Source organism: Acomys minous, assembly GCF_964271855.1.
Source record: "Acomys minous genome assembly, chromosome: 5".
In the NCBI taxonomy this organism is placed as follows: Eukaryota; Metazoa; Chordata; class Mammalia; order Rodentia; family Muridae; genus Acomys; species Acomys minous.
Window position 1 is genome coordinate 50,813,881 of NC_140494.1, and position 6,900 is coordinate 50,820,780.

The window sequence follows — 6,900 nt, forward strand, 5'->3', positions numbered from 1 at the left end:
AACACACATACTAAGAATGACAGAGTTGTGAGAAATTTAAAATAAACACTATTTACACAAAAGTAACAACCCTTTTATTTCAGGAAGTACAAAACATGGACTTGAAATTTTAAAAAATATTCTGAGACTGAGTGGTAATTAGACATAGTGTTACTAATAATGTTGATTGTGTTCCTTTTAATATGTGTATAAATGGTACTCAAAAATAAAGTTAATAAAATAAGAGAATTTGATACAGAAATTAATGAACAGAAAAAGCTAATGTAAATAATTACATTTTAAAAACAGTTTTAAATAAGGGAATTCTTTTTATTTAGTCATAGGAATTGTCTTATGCTGTAAAGCCAATAAGCTACTTTTTAAAATATATCGATTATTACAGCACTTTAATAATTAAAGGAATTAATTTGAGTCAAAAAATTAGAAAGCAGGAAATAAAATTATGGTTATTTCAAATAATATATAACCATTTGTAGGGAAACAAACTTTCTACAGAATATATTATGAAACATTTTTATTAGTGTTTTAGTAATTTCATACAAATTTTTGCCACATTTCCCCCCTCATCCAGCTATCCCCTACTCCCATGTTTACCTTCTTTCTATTCTAAGGCAATTTAGTCCCCTCTTTTTTTTTAATTAAAAAAAGCAATCAAGTCCAATTTATCATTTCAAATTATATGGGAATTATAACTGTCAACTTGTCAGTACATAAAATATGTGTGCATTAGTAGGTATAATGCCATAAATGTATCTGTTCTCTTTCATATTTACATATTGATTTAATGAAATTCCAATGAAAACATAATGGAATTTTCCATATACACATGTCGATAGTCTTGAATGCCAAGGTTAATTTTGAAATGTAAGAATAGTGATGACTAGTTTCGATAGGCAACTTGACACAACCTAAAATCAGCTGTAAACAGAGTCCCAGTGAGGGACTATTTACATTGGTTTCTTTGTGAGCATGTCTGTGGGGGATTTTCTTCATTAAGATATTCATTAAGATACCCTCATCCCCTTGTACGTAGCACCATTTCCCATACAGGGGAGCCTGAATTCGTTAACAGTGAAGAAATCTAACTGAGCACAAGCAAGCAAGCAAATAAGAATGAATGTATTAATTTCCTTCTGCTGTTGACTGAAGATATGGTGCAATATGATTAGCTGTTGAACTTGCTGCCCTGACCTTCACAAAATGATGGGCTGTAACCTAGCATATTAAGCTGAAATAAATATCGTTCTTCACTATATTGCTAGGGTATTTTTGCCACAGTAACAGAAGGAATCCTATAATGCCAGGCATCTATTTACTCAATATTTTTGTAGTATTTATAGCAAATTAATGGAAATTATCTTTGCATGATAATAAAAAACCATGATACTGCACCACAGTGGAAGAGCATTTATTAAATTTATGATATTGTACAGATATAGCAAAGCTAATTTTATTAAATGTGGAGAGCCACAGATAGCAGCGCCCCCTGCTGCTTCCCCGGCGCAATGTGCCCCTTTTTGCACATGCGCGGTGAGTAAACCTTATGCGCATGCCCAGTGAGCAAGCCCCCTTATGCGCATGCCTGAAGGCATGGCGTGAGGTGGCGTAATTTGAATGCACCAACCAGTAGTGACAACGTGGCAGTCTCTAATAGGACCAGGCACACTATAAAGGTTCTGTGGGAGCTTTTCCCGGGGTCACTCCGGTAGTCCAGGATCCTGTTTAAAACTGCGGCTAGAAGAGTTCCCGGTGTTGGTGTCTTTCTGGCTGGTCGGGGGCGGCATCGACATTTTCGTGGCCCGTACGGGGAATCTCAGAACTTGCGGCAGCCAGGGCAGCTAGCTGGTAAGTTCCTGGTCAGTGGGACATAACTGTTAAGTTCTCAGGCTTTGAGACAATAAAGTTCCGGGACTCAGACAAAATGGGGAATTATATTTTGGGGAAAGTGAAAGAAGAATGGTTTGAAAGGGACGATTCTGGCCCCGAGGATGAAGAATTAGAGGAGTTGGCTGAACAGCTAGATAGCATTATTATACTAAAAAAGAGGAGACCAAGATTACGCAGCCGTCAGCTCCTGAACTAGAGTCACCTAAATCTCCAGGCAGAATAAGACCCCTGCCCCATATACCAGGGGGAGGTAGGTCTGCCTGTCCTGAGGTATGGAGGCAATTTCATTTGCAAAATGCCCCTCATTGTTACCCAGTTTTTCAGAATGCACAAGGGAATCGTTATCACGAACCCTTGGATTTTAAAATTGTCCAAAGACTGGCTGAGTCTGTTCATTCTTATGGCGTGACTGTAGCCTTTGTTATGGCGCAGTTGGAGTCCCTAGGGAGGTATTGCATGACACCCTCAGATTGGCAAAATTTAGCACGAGCCTGCCTTTCACCTGGCGCCTATTTAGATTGGAAAGCTTATTACATTGAGTTCTCAGCTGAGCAGGCAACTGCCAATGCAGCTAACGGACAACCAGCATGGGACCAGGATATGCTTATGGGGCAGGGACGTTTCGCTAACCAACAGACAGGATATCCGGTGCAAGTTTTTGAGCAAATTAATTTTATTGGCACAAGGGCATGGAAAACCCTTCCTAAACGAGGGCAAGTGTCTGAAAATCTCACAAAAATTATTCAAGGAGGCAATGAAATATTTGCCGACTTTGTGGACAGATTAGTTGATGCCACTGGAAAGATCTTCGGCGACCCAGATACTGCAATGCCTTTGATTAAACGACTTATTTTTGAGCAGTGTACCAAGGAGTGTAGACAAGCCATAAATCCATACAAACATAAATCTTTAGATGTGTGGTTAAAGATCTGCAGAGATATAGGAGGACCATTATCAAATGTAGGATTGGCTGCAGCTGTGATGCAGGCAGCACAAGGAAGGAATAGAAATGGAATTACTAGTCCTCAAAATTGCTTCAAGTGTGGCAAAGAAGGACATTTCAGATGCCAGTGTCCCAGCGGGGATTAATCAGAATAGTCAAAATCTTCCTCCACATAAACCTGGCCTCTGTCCCAAGTGCAGGAAAGGAAATCATTGGGCTAATGAATGCCGGTCAGTAAAAGACATTAATGGTCAACCACTAGCAGCAGGATTTGGGGGAGCACGGCCAAAAAACGGGACACGGGGCCCTCGTCCTCAGGGCCCTCAAATATATGGGGCAATGGAGGAGACCAGAGCTCCAGAACAGTGGCCGAGTCTGCGTTCTCACGTAGAATGGCAAAGCCCCGGAGAGCTACTAGAGGGAGCGCAGGCCTCGACCTCTGTTTCACCACAGACTCGTACTGACCCCACAAATGAGGCCTCAGTTGGTAGCCACTGATTTCACTGGCCCTCTACCAAAAGACACGGTGGGACTACTAATTGGCCGTAGTTCTACTACATTGCAAGGCCTTATTAACATTCTGGGCTCAATGACACAGCCTGAGTATACGTGGAGAATCTCGTCGGGTTTTCCAAAACCATTACCAGTATTACATACAACCGCAATTTTCCCAAGAATCTTCACCACCAATGTTTCGTTAACAAAAGAGATTGCACCTGATACAGAAAATATGGGCTTTCCCCTTAAGGGAAGCTTATGTTTTCAGATTATTAACTTGTCTAGCAGTCTCTCCCAGTATCTTGCAGGTAACTGGAGGAGAAGCCTGGATAGTCCCCTGTGGGAACTGTGTCTCTCCCTAGTGCACATCAATTCTACACGAACTGAACTCTCCATGGTCTCTGGGCTGTCGCAGTGGTTCCAGAACGCCTTCTCTCATCTGCAGGAATGGGCAGGAATAAGAAAGAGCTTTGACAGTGTGTCTGGTCCTTGTCAGTTGCCTAGCACTCTGGTCCATATGCAGGATGCACGCCTGCCAACATCGCAAGCAGGCCTCTACAATGCAAGCATTAGCTGCACTGGAGGCTGGGCAATCTCCTCAAATGTGGCTTGGCATGATAGAGAAGTAGTCAGTGACAGGTATAGATCCTCCGTTCACTTGGTGGACCAAGGCCATGACACTAATGTGCTTCCGTTTCCCCTTCCTTGGCATGGTGAGAATGGCATATACTCAGATATTGCCTGCCATAAGGCATGGGCACCTGCGAGGGGTGTAGGACAAAGTACCGCAGGGGGAGGACCCGATTGTCCGACTCTGAGTCCCCCGAGAAGTAAACCTGATTGCATAGAGGTTGATGTCGGAAACTGTCTTGTTTGCTGTATGTTGGGGATGCCCACAGACAGCAGATCAGGACCCCCCTCTCCTCCTCAAAAAGACATCTTGACAGGCCAATGTGGCCCCAGGAGGATCAGGTCAATGCTTCCCCCCTCTGGTTAATGCTTCAGGGACCCAAGCTCACCTGTATATGATGGATCCATCTACCTCCTTTTCTAATAAAGAGAGGGAGAAGAAGAAGATGTTGAAGAAGAAGATGTTGGGGACGGGCTACATGGCCAATGTTCAACCTTCTTGTCAGCCTATTTCTCCAGTGCAGGAGGGACAACCTACCAGGCATTCTCTGTGCCACTTGCTCAAAATTTAATGAATCAAGGGGAACTGTTGAGAGCCACAGATAGCAGCGCCCCGTGCTGCTTCCCCGGCACAATGAGTCCCTTTTTGCGCATGTGCAGTGAGTAAACCTTATGCGCATGCGCAGTGAGCAAGCCCCCCCCCCCCTTATGTGCATGCCTGAAGGCATGGCGTGAGGTGGCGTGATTCGAACGCACCAACCAGGAGTGACAACGTGGCAGTCTCTGATAGGACCAGGCACACTATAAAAGTTCTATGGGAGCTTTTCTTGGGGTCACTCTGTTAGTCCAGGATCCTGAATAAAACTGCGGCTAGAAGAGTTCCCGGTGTTGCTGTCTTTCCTGCTGGTCGGGGGCGGCATCGACAATTATAAACATGAGAAAATGGTTAGTTCATAAAGTACCAGGAATAGCCATATAAAGTTTGACATGTAAAATATCAACATTGCTGAGGAGTAGTCACATATAGAGAAACATAACTGATAATTAGGAAAACTTAAATTAAAGCCATAACAGGAAAGCATTTTGGTTTCATTTGACAGTAGACATTAGTAAATCTGAAGATGCCAGATGGTCAATGGATACGGGTGTGAGCACAAATGCACACAGATACAGGCAGACTCTGCTTTTCCACTGATATGCTGGCAAAAGCTTATTAGCATATTTTACAAAAATAAATAACAATGTACCAAAGCACCTTATAATATTGCAGCTACATATTTATTAAAAAATAATTTATACCTAGTCTTCATAGAATCATATAAGCATATGCTTAAGAACACTTTATGTAGTATTAAGATTAGTAAGTAATATACATGACAACCAAAAAACTAATAGTTACAGTTAGAGTCAAACTCTCATAATACCTCGACCAAGTGTAGCATTAGAACCAATACCCTGAAGAAAATGTAAGTAATCTGATTATAAAATCAGCAAGATGATGTCTTTAAAAATAGAAACTACATGTGCATATATAAAATTCATAATGAAATTTCACTTAGGGTATAGATATTTTAAAGCCAAGTAAAATATAAAGTTTCCCATAGTGAGGAAAAAAATTGGTATGCAGGAAAAGAGGACACACTGATAAATTTACATCTTTCTTAAGCATATAAGATTTCTAGGGTATGGCACTTAATGGACATGTATAAAATAACACATATATAGATGTCTATTTGGGAACATAATAGTTAAGCTTTAAAATTTTTAGACTTTTTTTTATATATTAAAAGGCTTATAGAACCAAAGATGATATGAAAGTCACTTGGATTTAAATTATTTTCCAATCATTGCCTTCACAAACCCTATAAACATGCAGTGGATTTCCTTTGAAATATATAAATAACCTGTTCACGGGAAGTTACTTTGACATTCCCACTCATGCTTTCACATTCTAGATATTGAAAATACATATAAAATTCATTTTAAACATGGCATTTCATCTTCAGTGGTATTCTGAACCTGCACTTTACTTTCACAGCTCCTTGTATCCTGCAGTGTTCTCATAACTGCATGTGCAAGTAACAGACTCCTTGCAATAATTTTAGTCCAATGTACACTGACTATGATTTATAGGAACAGCTTCTTCCTAAGGACATTTGGGTTGTTTGTATGTTTATGGTATTTCAGAACAATATTGTATACATTAATCATTCCTCATGGGTGAGAGTTTATCAGTAATGTAAATGTAGTCCCTTCCAGTGCAAGAGTTATGTGCATGTCTACGTTGAGGGGATATTATCAATCTTCTTCCTCACAGGCTGTACAAATTTGCCTTTCCACCGACAACAAAAGACATCTACTATTTACAGTGCTTGATCAATAGAATACTCATCTTTAATAATCACCTTCAGTTTAATGGACAGATCAAGAAATTCCTTTGAGACTTCTGAGCAGTTTTCTTTGAAAATATTTGAGTTAAGTATGGTATGTGTGTTTTGAATGATGATAGCTTGTTTGTGAATGTTTTTGTGCCGGGTAGCATCCTCATCATTGCAGTTTTGATAAGCTCTATAATGTTTATAAAATAACATGCTTCAGTGCTGTCAGACTCACTTCTATCCCATGTTAGAAACTGGAAATTACTAGCCTTTCTTTTTAGTTTGGTAATTTTATTAATTTCTATATATCTGTAGTCTTTATGCATATTTTCCATATGATTTTAAGAGCATTCATTTCAATTAAAATGTTTACCTATCCTGATTTGTAGTTTATTTTCAATAATTATTAGCACTTTGCTTTATGTAGCATTATATTATTTTAATCTAAATTGTTTAAATCTATTTTAATTTTAGTCCTGCATTACTGAATAAATATTAGAATGAAACTTTTATCTTTCCACGATATTTTACCTCAGTCTTATAATTACATACACAGCATGTATC